This window comes from Temnothorax nylanderi, unplaced genomic scaffold (genome assembly GCF_030848795.1).
Source record: "Temnothorax nylanderi isolate EJ_2023f unplaced genomic scaffold, tnyl_v1.0 TNYL_tig0092_pilon, whole genome shotgun sequence".
In the NCBI taxonomy this organism is placed as follows: domain Eukaryota; kingdom Metazoa; phylum Arthropoda; class Insecta; order Hymenoptera; family Formicidae; genus Temnothorax; species Temnothorax nylanderi.
The window spans coordinates 199,971-214,803 of NW_027249154.1; the positions used below are offsets into that span (position 1 = coordinate 199,971).

A 14,833-nucleotide genomic window follows, 5' to 3' on the forward strand; every position below is an offset into this window, starting at 1 on the left:
TACTGTCTGCGCCCGACCGCGAAAACACTTCTGATAGTCACATTTATATTCGGCGCATGTCCATGTGCGATTTCGCCGCGTAATCCGACCGGCATATTGCCACCCCTTGGCGTCTTTCTCGACCGCGAGGATCTTATTTGTCCGATGCATGCGATATGCAAGGGAGACACGCGCCTTTAGGTTGTTCTCTGCCCTCGAAACAGCGCGAAGCATGTAAAACAACCGAAGGAAAATGTTGATATTGTCGCATATTCCGATATGCTCGTTGGCTCGCAAGTAAGGAGAATTTATCGAAAGATAGGGAAGAAGCCGATGTCCTTAAATCGAATGATATATTCGGGAAGGGACGCGAAACAAGTCAATTTTATCGTTTATATGCGCGTCTATAAAAACGCTCAATTTCTCTCTCTTCTTGAATTTCTCTTGATAGCAAAGAATATTATCGGAGGCTGAAAATTGCGGTAAATCATAAGGTATATCCGGTAAAAGACGCATATCTGTATTTGTTGCAAGCCCTTTTGATGATTGGACAAAATTGCCTTTCAAGGAGTTCGTATAATTTATACAAAATACCAACACGATATTTTGTATTACGCGATTTTGCTGTATATAAAAAAGGATTTACTATCAATATACGTTTTAATATAACGTGAATATATAGGAAGTAAAAAGCTTATATTCCTGCAAGTAAGAAACTTGAGTAATAAGACAACAAATTAGTATTAAATATGAAATATGCGGGGATGAAAAATCTCTTATATTTTTATTACATCCTTGTTACGATATTAAGTAACCCCCGTCAATCATTAACTCTGATTCCATTGCGTCGCCGCAGTTAAATTCCTAATTAAAACATTCGTAATTAAAGTCAGTGTTCCGCCGCGCAAATCTCGTCGGCAGCCAGCTGAAATATTAAACGCGCGCGAGAAAGCGTCATTCGCTGGCGAGAATATGAAACGGATGGAATGGAATGAATACGTAATCGGTTAGACGACGTCGCCTCCTGTAAAGAAGAAAAAGAAAAAAATGGCGGGAAAGCCTGTGTATCTCCGGAAAAGAGATAACGTATTGCACTTCCGGGAATTTTTGCGCAAAAAATCTTCGACGGATATCTTTAATTGCATTTTTTTATTTGGAATATTAAAGCGTGTTCCCCTAAAAGCGGATAAAGTTTTCTCGCGTAAAATGTTCCGGGAAAAAATTCTTCCTTCTCTAGAGAAGTGTATTCAATTTCTTTCACTTTAATCATATCTAATTCTAAACTTAATACTTTACCATTTGCCAATTATTTCTTCTTTATTAAATCTTTTTCAATAATATACTTAATTTAATATATATTGAATATATTTTCTTCAATGTTGCTTTGAACGCGAGTGCAACGGATGTATTTGATATAACTGTGAGATAATTTCTTGATCTTCTGCTCAGTGAATACTGCAGTGAAGTCTTGTGGATTCACAACAGTGGACGCATCATAAAAGCCTATTATTTGTGAGCTATACTTTGTCGCTGGCATTTCCTACGGAACTTATACTGCGAACAATACAAACGTGTCATATATTTCTGGTTTATTTTCCTTGAATGTTTCATGCGGTTTTTAAAGGCTCTTCTTCCTTGTGCGCTGTGTAACACAAACGACAACGGGTCACGAACAGATTTACATTCGGCAATTTCGCACGTGGTGACTATAGATAGCAGGATTCTATTTTTAATCTCTTTATTCTTTGCAGAATCTCATACTATTAATAATACCAATACTATAGAAATATATTAAATACTTCAGGAATATATCTGCTTAATATTTTAATAAATTTTCTTTATGTTGCTTTCTATTGTAATCGTTAAAATATAATACAAATTACGTAATTATCAAATAATTTCAAGATACTAAACAAACTATGTCATATTGCTGTTATTAAATATATTCGAAAAGATAAGAAATTCTCTTCCTTAATACATTGGATAATTACTGATCAACGAAAAAGTTAAGTTCGAAACCCAGAATTAAAACTGGCGCATATAAGATTTTTCCATATTTCTTATTATTTGTAAACAACTATTTATTAATTTTGTCTCATAATTTTATTCATACGCGTACTTATGTATATGTATCTAATTAATATGTGACTATCGACACAATCATTTCGCAATAATTTAAAGATTTAGGAGAATTATTTTAGATAATTATTTCACTTCGAAATTATCTCACTGCACCGTGTCTGATAATGCCTGCCGTTAGCTTCAGAGCCAGTGCATTGAAGGTATGACATTTCTAGTGAGACACCTTGGAATCGTATCTAATTTACATTCGTATCGTCCCCCGAGCCAACGAGGTGGTTGTCTGTCGGTTTACTGCCATTATCCTTTAATTATTCATTCATACGAGGACGGCTTACGAATAACTCGATGTCCTTTTCTTCGTAAAATTTGAGCACGTGTACATTTGATGGCATGTAATTTAAGGATATTATAGGTGAAAGATCTTTATTTGCATAACGATGGAACAAGTAATCTTTATTATATTCGAGGATCTCTTAAAATATTTCCTATTTTCTCGTATCTGTATTAGCTGGATTTTATCCTCGTTAACGGTATCATTCCAACCCCAGTGAGATATATTTTCATATTCGTTCTGAAATAGATTGACTTCAAATTATCCAAAGAAATCGAACAAAAATCGAACAAAAATGTATGACTTCTGACAGTTTGTATAAAGTTAAAATTATTTTGTACAAAGGTAAAATTATTTTCAAAAGTGAAATCATACATATGTTTCAGTATTTTGTCAGACATACATCTTGTTTCTTTGAATAATTTGAAGTCAATCTTTCTCGGAACGAATATGAAAATATATGTCACTTGTCATCTTTTTCTCATAACATTTTAAAACTTTACATTAAGACTTTATTCATTTGAAATTTATCCATCAATAAAACCTTATTTTAATTTAAAAAAATCAGCTTTCACACATTGAATAATTTTCTATAGTTAAGTTTTTAGGAAATTCTTATCTGGAAAATATGAACTTCAGATTTCTCAGTAAAATTTCCGGGCTCGCGGTTTCTGATATACTCTGTGTATTAGAAGCGATTCGCAGTAGCGTTGAAAGAGAGCGAGAGTGAGACGACATCGAGGGGTCGACAACGGGCTCGTTTGAGCGTGCTAAACCGCCGAGGTTAAACCGCAGTCAGTCGTCACGGACGAGGCTCGTAGGAGAGCGGAGGGTGGTTCCGATAGACAATGGGGGTGGTATCGTGGAATCGCGTCCTGGCACGCATTGTGCGTACCCTCTAACGACGAGCGATTACCGGCCCCATGCGCCTCGTTTCCTGGGGTTGGAATGATACCGCGATCTCACGAATCAGCCGGCTATCCGTGCACGCGTAGGAATTTTTTTTACAGAGCGAAAGTAGATTGGAAATTTGGAATCACCATCTTTTTGTTGGAGAAAAGTCTGTGAGACAGTTATCTTTCGATTTTTTTTATAGAAGACATAAATAAAGACCATAGATCATCTTAAATCGTTCGCAATATTAATTGTCTAAATTACTTTTATTGCCGAATGGTTTTGTTAGAACATTTAATTTTATAATTAAAAAAATCAAGTCATTTTTAATTATTAAATACTCCAAATATATCGCCAATGCATGCTAATTCCATTAACATATCACAATGATGGACGCGGCGCAACATTTTTTCTAAAGAGAATCTTCTCTGTTAATTCATTATCATAACTTGTCGTCAAGTCATCTCTTCACGCTTTACATCAAGAAGTCTATTAATAAACTCTCGGCTGCTTGACAACCTGTTAACAACAGATTACCGTAACTTTCATCGTGGTATTTCCCTCAGGCAAGCCCTGATGTGGCGCCGATGAAATAATTTGTCGCAAGGCGTCGCTCGAGAAAAAGCAGTTGAAAGCGGACAAAATTAATGCACGTCATATGCTGCTGCAAAGCTCCGATTTGGCTGGGAAAGACAAACGGTTCAACGAATATGCATCACGAATGACATCCTCGTCGTTCCAGGGTGGACATTCGCCGGCTGCGGATCGAACATAGCCGATCTAAAAATCCTGATTCATGGCGTGCTGTGGAAAGAACCGATGCCGGGATTTATGGTCCTCTTTTGGGTATAAGCTATGTCCTCGATTTGCGGCCGGCCGGTGATTCGCGTTACTCGATGTGCATGCGAATTGAGCGCGATCGAGGAATCTTGAAAAAAATCAGGGCCTTCGAATACGTCATGAGATATATACCGTGTTCCCGCTTGAACTCGTCAAATTTCACAGTGAAAATCAATTCTTTTAGCAAGAATTCTATTATTAATAACAATTTTTTTATTTTTAAAAGTTTTAACAATCAAATCTCACACGGGTAAATAGAATTTCTATTAATATAACAGATTTATAACAGATCAAAATTAATCTAGAAATAAAACTATTTTATTTATTTTTACCGTTGAAGCTTAAACTCTTGCGAAAGCTTTACTTATTTTATACATTTCTTCAACTAAAGATAGACAACAGCTACATTTTTATCGTGCATTAGTTTCTATTCTCGTTAATTAATCTTATTCGTGCTTTTCGAAAGTTTTGTTTTAGAACATTGATGAACGTTTCTCCCTCTTTCCTTTTCTCTCTCTTTCTAAATTTTCGCTCAGCGGACATCGGTTCTAAATCCACCGGGAAATCAATCACAGTCGCCGCGGCTGGAATTGGACACCTTGTATATCCCGGTAGGATTCGCCGGCGTACAGACATCCAGAACACGGTCGATCCTGGGCAACGCCAACGGTCCGGCGCTTTTACGACGCCGATTCGTGCGGTGATCCTCTTCGCACACTCGACTTGCGCAATCACTCACGTTGATTTTTCTCTTTGCGTGCTCCCGGTCGCATTTAGCCGAGCCCATCGAGCTATTGGAGTACGTGAAAATAACGCGCTGCGCGGAATGCGAGGAACTCATTTCCGACTGTGATATCGTACGTGCTTGGCTTTCGCCCCGCGTGACTGTAGAGGATCGGATATAGGATAACAGGCTTCGTTTGCTATGTTAAAATTATTATTAAGTTCTTCATTTCAATCTGTTATATTTTCTTTTGTATAGAATTATCGTAATTTCATTATATTATTATATCATGGAATATATTCGTTTGCCTTCATATTAACGAAAAAGATATCTGAATGATATAAATAAATCACAAAGGAACGTCGAAAATGGCTTGTCGCAAAATCTGTAAATGAATAATATAAAGTGAATAATTCGTCGAATTGTTCACTTTACCAAAATATATTATTTCATTTTATTTTCGATTCAATAACAAATCAGGAATTAACGCACGGCTTATGTAACACCGCAATGTAGCTATATACGTTATAAACGTGTTTACGATATGTCGTTAGCGCCGGAGCGGATTCGGTCCCTCTAATCCCATAATTTTTTAACTGTCCCCAACGAGTTTGTGTCCTCGAGGGACGTAACTCCGGGTCCTGAATCGGATAGATAGCAGTGGCCGCGACTTAGAGCTGCCATGACCTGACGAGCCGGGATTACATTTGATCCTTCTGGGTTTGCGTTCCCCTCGCACCTTTTACTTAGTACGGAAGTCGCTGTATAAAACGGCACGAGGCAGCCGGCTGTAATTCGGGAACTTCCGCGTCATTGAGTATTCCGTTCAGCTCGACCCGTGCGTTTGTTAACGCGCGCGTTATCGCAATGATTTATGGAGCGTATAAATATACCGCGCGCAACGGTAACGTATGCCACCGGTATCTGCTCCTACTTTGTTACTTCTACTACCCTCGAACAAAATGAGCGGATCGCGTAAATTTTCCACGAGAAATGAAATATAAACACTCTGATCTTCGCGCAGTTAATTACTGGCCGACGTTAAGACGCGCGCGCTCCTGTGAATAACAAATTTATGGCCCTCCGCGCGGATGAGATCGCCCCAATTACTCTATTCACTCGGGAAATTTGACGTTTAATCGCCGCCGGAATAAAGAAGAAGAAGAAAATGAAACGGAGACGTGAAATGAAATGGATCGTCAAGAAGATCCGTTAGACATACGGCATCGGTCATTAATTAACATAATTTTTGACAGATAAAACCAAATTAATAATTTAAGTTTTTTTTTATTACTAATTTCTAAGCGTCAATCGAGAAAAAGAAAAAAATAGAATACGTAAAACTAGAAGTACAGAAATCTGTGCGCACATACGCGTAACAAAAACTTACGTCAATATTAAAACGCAGAATGGATCATGGCTAACTGATGAATAAATAAAACTCTTTATTTAAAATAAGGTGAAGATAAAACAATAGAGATTAACTTCAACTATAAGTATTCGCGTGTTAAAGAGATCATCACAAAATTGGATGTTAAAATAATCACTTCAAGCAACTTTGCAAGCTACGGGAACATATAATGCGGCTAATCTGAAGAAGAGAACAGAAGCTCGTGTAAAGAGGTGAAAATTTCCGACTCGAGTGCCGTTGCCGAGGATCGAAGATTCGAAAGTGTGCAGGAGAAGTGTTCCGAGCACGGGAGGAGGCCGAGGTCGTTTTGCATGAGGTTGCGAAAGCGCCGAGGAGGGTTGCCGGTGGCTCGACCGCAAACACCTCACGTACCGTCGTGTAGATTAAAGCTCGGCACTCCTTGGGCTCTTGTGTGCATGCTGAAAACACACGGGAAATCTCGCGAGTTCACGAGAAGGGCGAATCGCGATCGTAGAGACGGGGGGGGGCGGGGGGCGGGGGGCGGAAAGTGGGTGATGGTGATGGCGAGAGGAAAAATCAACTCACGAACTTACCCGGGATCAAACGCGCGCCCTACAGGGCCGGTAAAACCTCGGTCACCACTGTCGTCGGGTATAAGACGATATTCCATCACGAGATCTCCATCCGACTTCGCCGACTACGTCGTATTAAAACCTCGTACGAATCGCACGTGATCGACGTCGTCGATTTCAACGATGGCTGGGATTTCCGTACGACACGTGAAATCCGCCATTATGTAGATTTCAGGATATTTGTTTCAGGATTCTGCCCTTTCACGACGCAATGTTATATTACGGTATCTCTACTCTCGCTTGCGAAAAGAAAAGTGCTCCGTTAATTCAGGTATTCCAAAATACTCTGAACATGTGTTTTTTCTCTTTTATTTTTTATGCGCACAAATTAAAGTTAAAGTAGTTGTAGCAATTATATTATAATCGAGCAAAAGGAAATTTTTATTTAGCGCTAAAGTTATCTCTTCCATTTATTAGGTAGCTTAGTAAATGACATTCGCGAAACTAATTTAACTAAAAGAATTTCGTCTTACAATACTGTCATCATACATATTCTATGATATTTTGCAATAATATGTAATATCTAACGGAAGATTTTTTATCTTTTTCTTTCTCTGCAAAGACAAAATTTACTTCCATTTTTGTTAAACTGACAGTAGCTTAAAATACTCACGAATTTATTATACTATTTTAATATGTTTTGCGAGATTTAATTTCTACGTAATTATTTAAATTAAGTCATAATTTTGAAAATGTTATTCTTACCAAAAAATCTCGATGTCTCGTTATCATAAAAACTTATTATATAAGTTTGCCATTAACTTTTAAGACGTGGAATTAACACAGTCGCAATTAAAAGTCCTCTGTCTTCCCTTCGTAGAACCAATCGTGATAAACATTAAGCCCGTCTCATCATAACGTTTCATCGCGGACTCTGCCGTGAAGCGTGAAGGACTATGGGTATCCTGCGATGAGGATAATTTCACAGCCGTTAAACGCACAGTGTGCTTGAGAATGCTGGCATCAGGCTTTTCCCCCCGAAAACATACCTCGCCCAAAGAGACAAAGCCCAATTTTGCGGCGAGCACAAAACGCGCGCCGTCTCTTAATCTAATAGCGCGAATTCCGGGGACTTTTATCGTCGTGATTCATCGCGCATGACCGCCGTTGTCTCGCGCTGTTCTCGACGCGTCACTAAATAGACACGTCTAACAAAGAGTCGCACGATCATCGAGAACGGTCACGATTGCGATCCTTCCAGGAACGGTTCCTCGCAGTCCATTATTTCACGAGTTATATCGATCATTGTATTTTATCTCCTCCACATTTCCGCGAATGGCGTGGAGAGCGATAAATAAGCGGAAGTTACATCGCGACTAATAATTTCACTTTTATTGTATATACGAACGGTTATTTTATTTGCCGAAGTATAAGACCGGAGGATAGTGCCTCCTGTGTGATTGTAAATTATAATTTAATAAGAACGATAATATTGGATCAGACGCGGCTGAAAATTGTAATAAAATACTGGGAGACAAAATCGGAGCCCGTGCGCGCGCAAATAAATCGCACTCGCCGTTAATTGCAACTGCAACGAAATTGATTCCGCCGGTTCATTCGATTTATTCGGCGCTATATAAAATATAGTAATTATAGGTACCGTGACATCGGTTTTAATTATCAAATTTTCCATGGCGTTTCGCCGATATTTTGGGAGCTCGCGTCGTGAGCCTGTCACTTTCAATGAGAACGCGCACGGCAAAGCCTCGCCGACGAATAAATTGCGAAATGCGCGTCCGCACCGTGCACCGGCCCCGACGTAAAATATTCGCGACGGGTTATTCGTAATCTGCTTACGACAAATGTGCTTGATCGGGGCTCCTGGGACAATCTGTAAGGATTAACGGTGCGAAGCGCATCGCGTCACCCCGCGTGATCGATTCACTCATCGTGATGAGTTCGAGTTAGGGCAGTTTTAACGCGGCGTCGCGACGTTGGCGGCCGTAAACACGTGAGGGTTGCGCGGCCGTAATTTCAAGCCGTAAAAGAGGAGGCTCAGAAGGGGGTGACTTAGGCTCGCGCTGCGTTACCCCGGATCGTTATCGTTTTACTGGCCCTATAAACGGTCACCGACGCATATTTAAAAATCGCAAAAATCTACTGTACGGACAACGATTTCAATGGCAAATCGCATGTTTCTGCATATTAATCTGCAGCAAGCAAGAAAACTTATGCGCCTTTTTTTTAGTGCGGCTCGTACGCGCGCGATAGTATTATCCCCTTACGAAGTGATACCGTTTTAGTTTGCAAATCGATTGTAACTTTGATAGCTACGTTATGTGTTATGGCGTTCTCAAAATTTAATTAAGTTCTGCTGGAATGACACGTTGTATCCGATGAATAAAATTTGCATAGCAAATAATATTACTGGTATAGCAAAGTTGGGTTTAGTATGCCTATTGCCACAACATTGTCAGACACATAAAACATCTTTAAAGCCCGATCGATGTTTACGTGGGGAATTTGTAGTATTCAGTCCGTTATTTTTCAACATATTATAAATATATGATCAACCAGGAATTTATTTTTAGGCATTATTATTTTGCAGGATCAATTTGTTTTATTCGAACACTAAAATTCTTCATCAATATATTATTCTTTTATATATTATGTATTTTTTATAAAATATAATAATACAGAGCAAATTTTTTTGTATTTTTTTTACAAAACGTAATTGAAATATTTTTAAACTGAATTAAAATTTATTCTATAACATTGTTCAACAAAAAATGTACGAGAACGAAGATAATAGTTTCCCGCAATTTTTTGGGTGCCAAATACGATCCCATTTACTAAATTGCTCTATCACGTAATTTGAGAAATATACATAATTTTGAGAAATTTGCGGTTAAAGTTGTAAAAAAATTAGTTAGCTATTTTAGTGTAAGCGTCAAAGTCACTTACATAGGCCATTACAATAGATCCTATATTAATCATAAATAATCATTTTTTAATCACAATCGTCACAACAAATGTTTTCAAAAGCAAAAAGTTCTAACAACATATACTTCATTTTGATTGCAAATTTTTTCAACACGTTATCATTGTTATGATATGCCAAATATACAATAAAATAGTCCGTTTTGCAACTTTAACTGCAAATTATGACAAATCTCAAAATTATGACGTTGAACAGCGTAATTATTTTTCTTAATAAATCAAAAAATATAAATCATAAAAAGTTAATATTGAGTTAGCGTAGTTTGATAATGGATAGCATCTTAATGATAAAATTCTTGTACTCACAGTGAAAATACAAATTAATTATCGTTTAATATCTGCCCGTACTTTGAGGTACGTAATATCTCCGAACATGAAATAAATTCGCGACTGTGCGAGAAACGAATATGTATCTTAAGTAGTTAAGAGCCCGATACATTTAATTAAGCACTATAAATGAACAGCCGTGCGCGGTGCCGCTCGGAAAACCGTAACATTTCCGTGGCACGCCACGGAATTTCGTAGCGAGGAATCGCCGGCTCGCGCGCGCGCGAATTAATTCCCTGTCATAAAGCTTCCTATTAGTTGAACAGCAGCCGTCCGTAGGACGACGATAAAACTTTCGCGGGATTACGTGGACCGACAACGCGCGCACGTGTCTCACTCGTAGAGAGGAAAATGCGAATCGTGTCCGTACGGAAGTCGCGTTAACGCTCGTAAAGAGAACTCAGTCCTTTTCTCGATAGCAACGTCGGAGAAACGGAGGGCCGATATAAAGGGATGGAAGAGAATGATAAAAGGACACTAAGGGATGCCGTGCGATAGCACGGTGCGAGAAGGACGAAGCGAGAATGTAGACGAAAACCAGAGAAATGGCCCGGCTTAATTCCCGCACGCACTTACGCAGCGACGCGGCGGCGGCGGCGGCGCGGCGGCGGCAGCGGAAAAAAGTGCGTCCGCCGCGCCGCGCCGGTTGCTCGCGCGCGAGCTCGGGATCGGGCTCGTTTCTCCCGGGATATAATGCCCCGCGAAATAGCCCCTTTAGTATGATATACGTATCACTTACGCGGCGCGATAATGAAAAGATTTGCCGGCTCTTTATGACTTCCGTGCAACGGCTAACAGGATCGTTCATTTCCTTCCCTGCTCCTCCTCCTACGGCATTCTCCCGCACGTTTTTCTTTCTCACGCAGATTTTCCGGATTTTCTCTCTGTTTTTCGTTCGACCAACGTTATTACGATCGATATTTTATATATACGATTAAGTTATCGAGAATTCTTAAATAAATAAAGACCACAATAAATTTCCAATTGTAAAATGTATAGGTAGTCAATTTTCGATATATTCAAAATAAATATTAATTTTATCAGCGAGTGGACTTGGATTCAGCGTGTAGATTCACGAGAATATAGCGCTATTTATCTTTTCAAATCGAAAATTTCAAGTAACTTTGCACATATTGCATCGGCGTTCTTTTTCACACGCATAGATATCAGAATAAAAACAAGGTAGCGAGAGAAAGGATCGCTTGGCGAGCACGTCGATGAAGCGGCTTTCTACGCGATACTGAGTTTACTAAGTGCTTCGGTAAATTACGTTACCGCGGCACAACATGATTCGATCGATCGTGCAACCGGTGAGCGGATCGTTTTGTGAAAGCGCCGCAGAAGTGGCTGATATATACCCGTGCCATTCTACGAAACGAATCGCTCTCCTTCGCACTCGTGGCGACTTTGTAGCGTCACTGGGGCGTTTAACAAGTCCAGGACGACGAATTGTGGGCGGTCGCGAGTGAGTTAGGGCGACGTTTTAGGGAATCGAGTCGAGTAAGCGTATCGCGTATCAGCCGGCAGTTACGCGGATGAGCGATGCCGGGAAAACATCGCGCTTTGCTTACACCACTATTTTCTCGCACGCGCTAAATCATACTTAAAATCTGGCTCAGAAGCTCTCTTATTCTCTTTATCCTTTTCGCTATAATTTACGAAATCCATTGGCTTTCTCGACGTGCGAGTGAGCATCATTGTCGGTCTTAAAATCCTTCCTACTTTATGACTAACGTTAGAATTTAATGTTTGTATAATTTAAATCGGAAGATAAAATACATAATAAGAGAATATTTTATTTTAATCGTTCAATAACTAAAGTATATTAATAAAACAACTATTAACAATTAAAAGAATATAGGAAGCACATATATCCTTTATACATTAGAATATGTAATATCTCCGGGCGGTGCTTTTATATATTCATTGACCACGATTTATTTTTTATGTATAGCATTCTGAGAGGACTTAACTTCAGATCTTAAATCCTACTATGATTCTCTCTTTTTCTCTCACACCGGTTCTGCTCTATAAAATTCATTCCTCTCTCTCATTTGCTCTTTTTCTATTTCTGCATTCAACTTGCTCGCTCATTCTGTTTATATGCACGCGTGTGTCTGTCTCTCAACTTCGCGAATCTCCTCTCAGAGCTTACACTCTATTTCCACGACAGCCTCTTCCGTGTCTCGTGACTGCGCACGTCCCGGTAACGAGCACGCCGTACTGTCGAGGAGGAAAAAGATTGGATTCCCGGGAATTTCGAGAGAAGAATTTTTTAATACACGTACATAAACGTTTCGCATCGAGCTGCGCGACGTTCCGACGACGTAAAAATGTTCTTTATGCGAAAGGCTTTTCGGTCACGAAATGTCGAACGAAATGCGAGCGCTCTGTGAAACCAAGAAGAACGCTAATTCCAACGGCGGATCACTCGCATACTTTTTCGCTCTCCACAAAATGCGAGTTTTTCCAGCGCGCTGCGATTAACACGAGTAGTACCAACAATTTCATGGAGTAGATCGTGAATACCATTGCCACATTTTATCGACACGGTGACAAGTACCTACATGTGTCGTAAACCAGCATGTAACGATCAATGAACGTCATTTCATATTGCGTCCTATATGTAACTGTGATTCCATCTTTATTACGTTAATATCGACATGTTTATTTGATAGACCTGTTTAATAAAAGACAACTGATAGTAAGATGACATTACCCTAAAAAATCGATTATAAATCTCCGCAACATTTCAAGTATCAATAAATTAAAATAGCATTTCAAGTCTTCCCGGTATTACATAATCGAGATTTTATACATTTTATATATTTGCGGCATTGATCGATAGCGGTCTATTCGCTACATTGCAAAGTGAAGCAAACGTAGCAATCTCGGATCAAGCCGCGAAAAACAGAAATGGCAGAATGCAGGAATGCAGGCGGATCTTAAAAGGGTCACGATCCCTTCCGACTGTCGACTATGCGCGTCTGAATCTTCGACGGGGAGGGGAAGAAGGAATTTTTCCAGATACTTTCGCGGGAAGAAGACGCCTCCCGTTCTGCTCGACTGCGAGGAAACCTTACGATACTTGCCGCCGTAGAGGTACGATCGTTAAAAGCCGTCGTCATCTTAGCATCCTCGTCCTCAGGGAGGATTTTCTAGCATGCTGCAGGAACCGTGAGATAGCGCAAGCGGCAAGTCGGGATGAAATTGCGCCAGTTGATTCAACATTATGCCAGAGCGAAAGAAGTTTAACGAAAGAAATAGTTTCAGATAACTACACTCCAAGTTTTATTTAATGTTTAAGAAATTTTGAAACGTTTAAAAAAATGTTTAAGAAGTAACTTATTTGATATAATCTTCAGACCTGTGTGTACCCAAGATATTTGATTTAGTTAAAATTTTTTTGTTCATTGCGATTACAGCTTTGATCAATCTAATTTAATTAATAATTCCCTGAAGACAATGAAATTGCTAGGCCCCAAGGCAAGATTCAATCTCAAGATTATTTAATAAGTCTAGAGATAATTTCGATGCAATCTAATTTGATCGGAAAGTAGATAAGATGGGGAACGAGAGGAAAAGGGAGAGGAAAAAATAAAGCGTCTGAGCGAGAGTTTGCGAACGATTAATTGTCGAAATAACTGCAGACACGAGGAATCGTTTAGGCTGACATTCCGGGACATTGTTTGGCGCGGATACACTCGGTCGGAACGCGTGTCTCCGGACACGCGGGACATAATATACGGGGACAGTTACGGTCCTCGGTCCGACGTATATTATGTCTCGTGTAAGTGCACCGCTCCAGACGTCCATCGCGTAACGCCCTACGTGAACGTGCGCGAGGAATTCACCTCGTGAAAAATGAACTCGGCCCTATAAGTTAACTGACGACGTTCAATATCTAATCGCCACGGTGTATTCTCGTTCGATAATACAAATGCTCGACATCCGAGTTTTTCAACGTATTTTGTGTAATATGTGCATTTCTAGTGATAATAACTTTTTATAAGACTATAAATTTTAATAAATCCATTACGAATTTACTTTTCTACTCATTCGCTGAAGTCTCGGAGACTTACGTTATATGTAATGTATTATATATAAGATATTTAAAATTGGTTTTTAATTTTATATTAGTTCTTTAATTTTATATCGCGTGCGCGCGCGCGCGCGTACGGTGTAGAGGTAAATAAGGGAATTCTATTCTCTCTTGAATATAAAGCGAGCTATCTTTTAACAGCATTTTCGCTCGGAATTCTCCGCCAACCGAGATTTTATTTTCACTCTTTTCTACGCGCACGCGACGCGAGACATGGCCGATTTATTCCGTCGTCGTTGGAATCATTCGTACGATAAATAAAATCCGTAGGAAAAAGGATGCGCGGCATAGGCGAGAAACGACGAGTCCGCCACGGCTCGTCGCGATCTACGCGCGGTACACGCGCGAATGCGCGCGCGGTGGTTTCACGCCTGTCATGTAGACGACGTTTAAATCGAGCGCAGAAAAACGCGACCCGTTTCGCAGTCTCGGGTCGGCGTGTCGGAATTTTTCTCTCGTGACGCCTATTTTTCGTCGACTCCCTGCGAAATGACTCATTATCGTCGCTCAAAATAAACTTCTGTGCATTTTAGTTCTCCACGCGGGGTATATTTTTCACAAAATATAACTGAATTAATGGAATATAAATTGCAGTAAAACAGGTAAAGCG

General features: G+C 39.7%; 1 protein-coding gene across 5 annotated transcripts in view; it reads left to right on the forward strand.

The window, feature by feature from the left end:
* LOC139775100 (uncharacterized) overlaps positions 1 to 14,833 on the forward strand; it is a 332,957-nt gene that overhangs the window by 147,916 nt on the left and 170,208 nt on the right. The gene's annotated exons all lie outside the window — the stretch shown is intronic.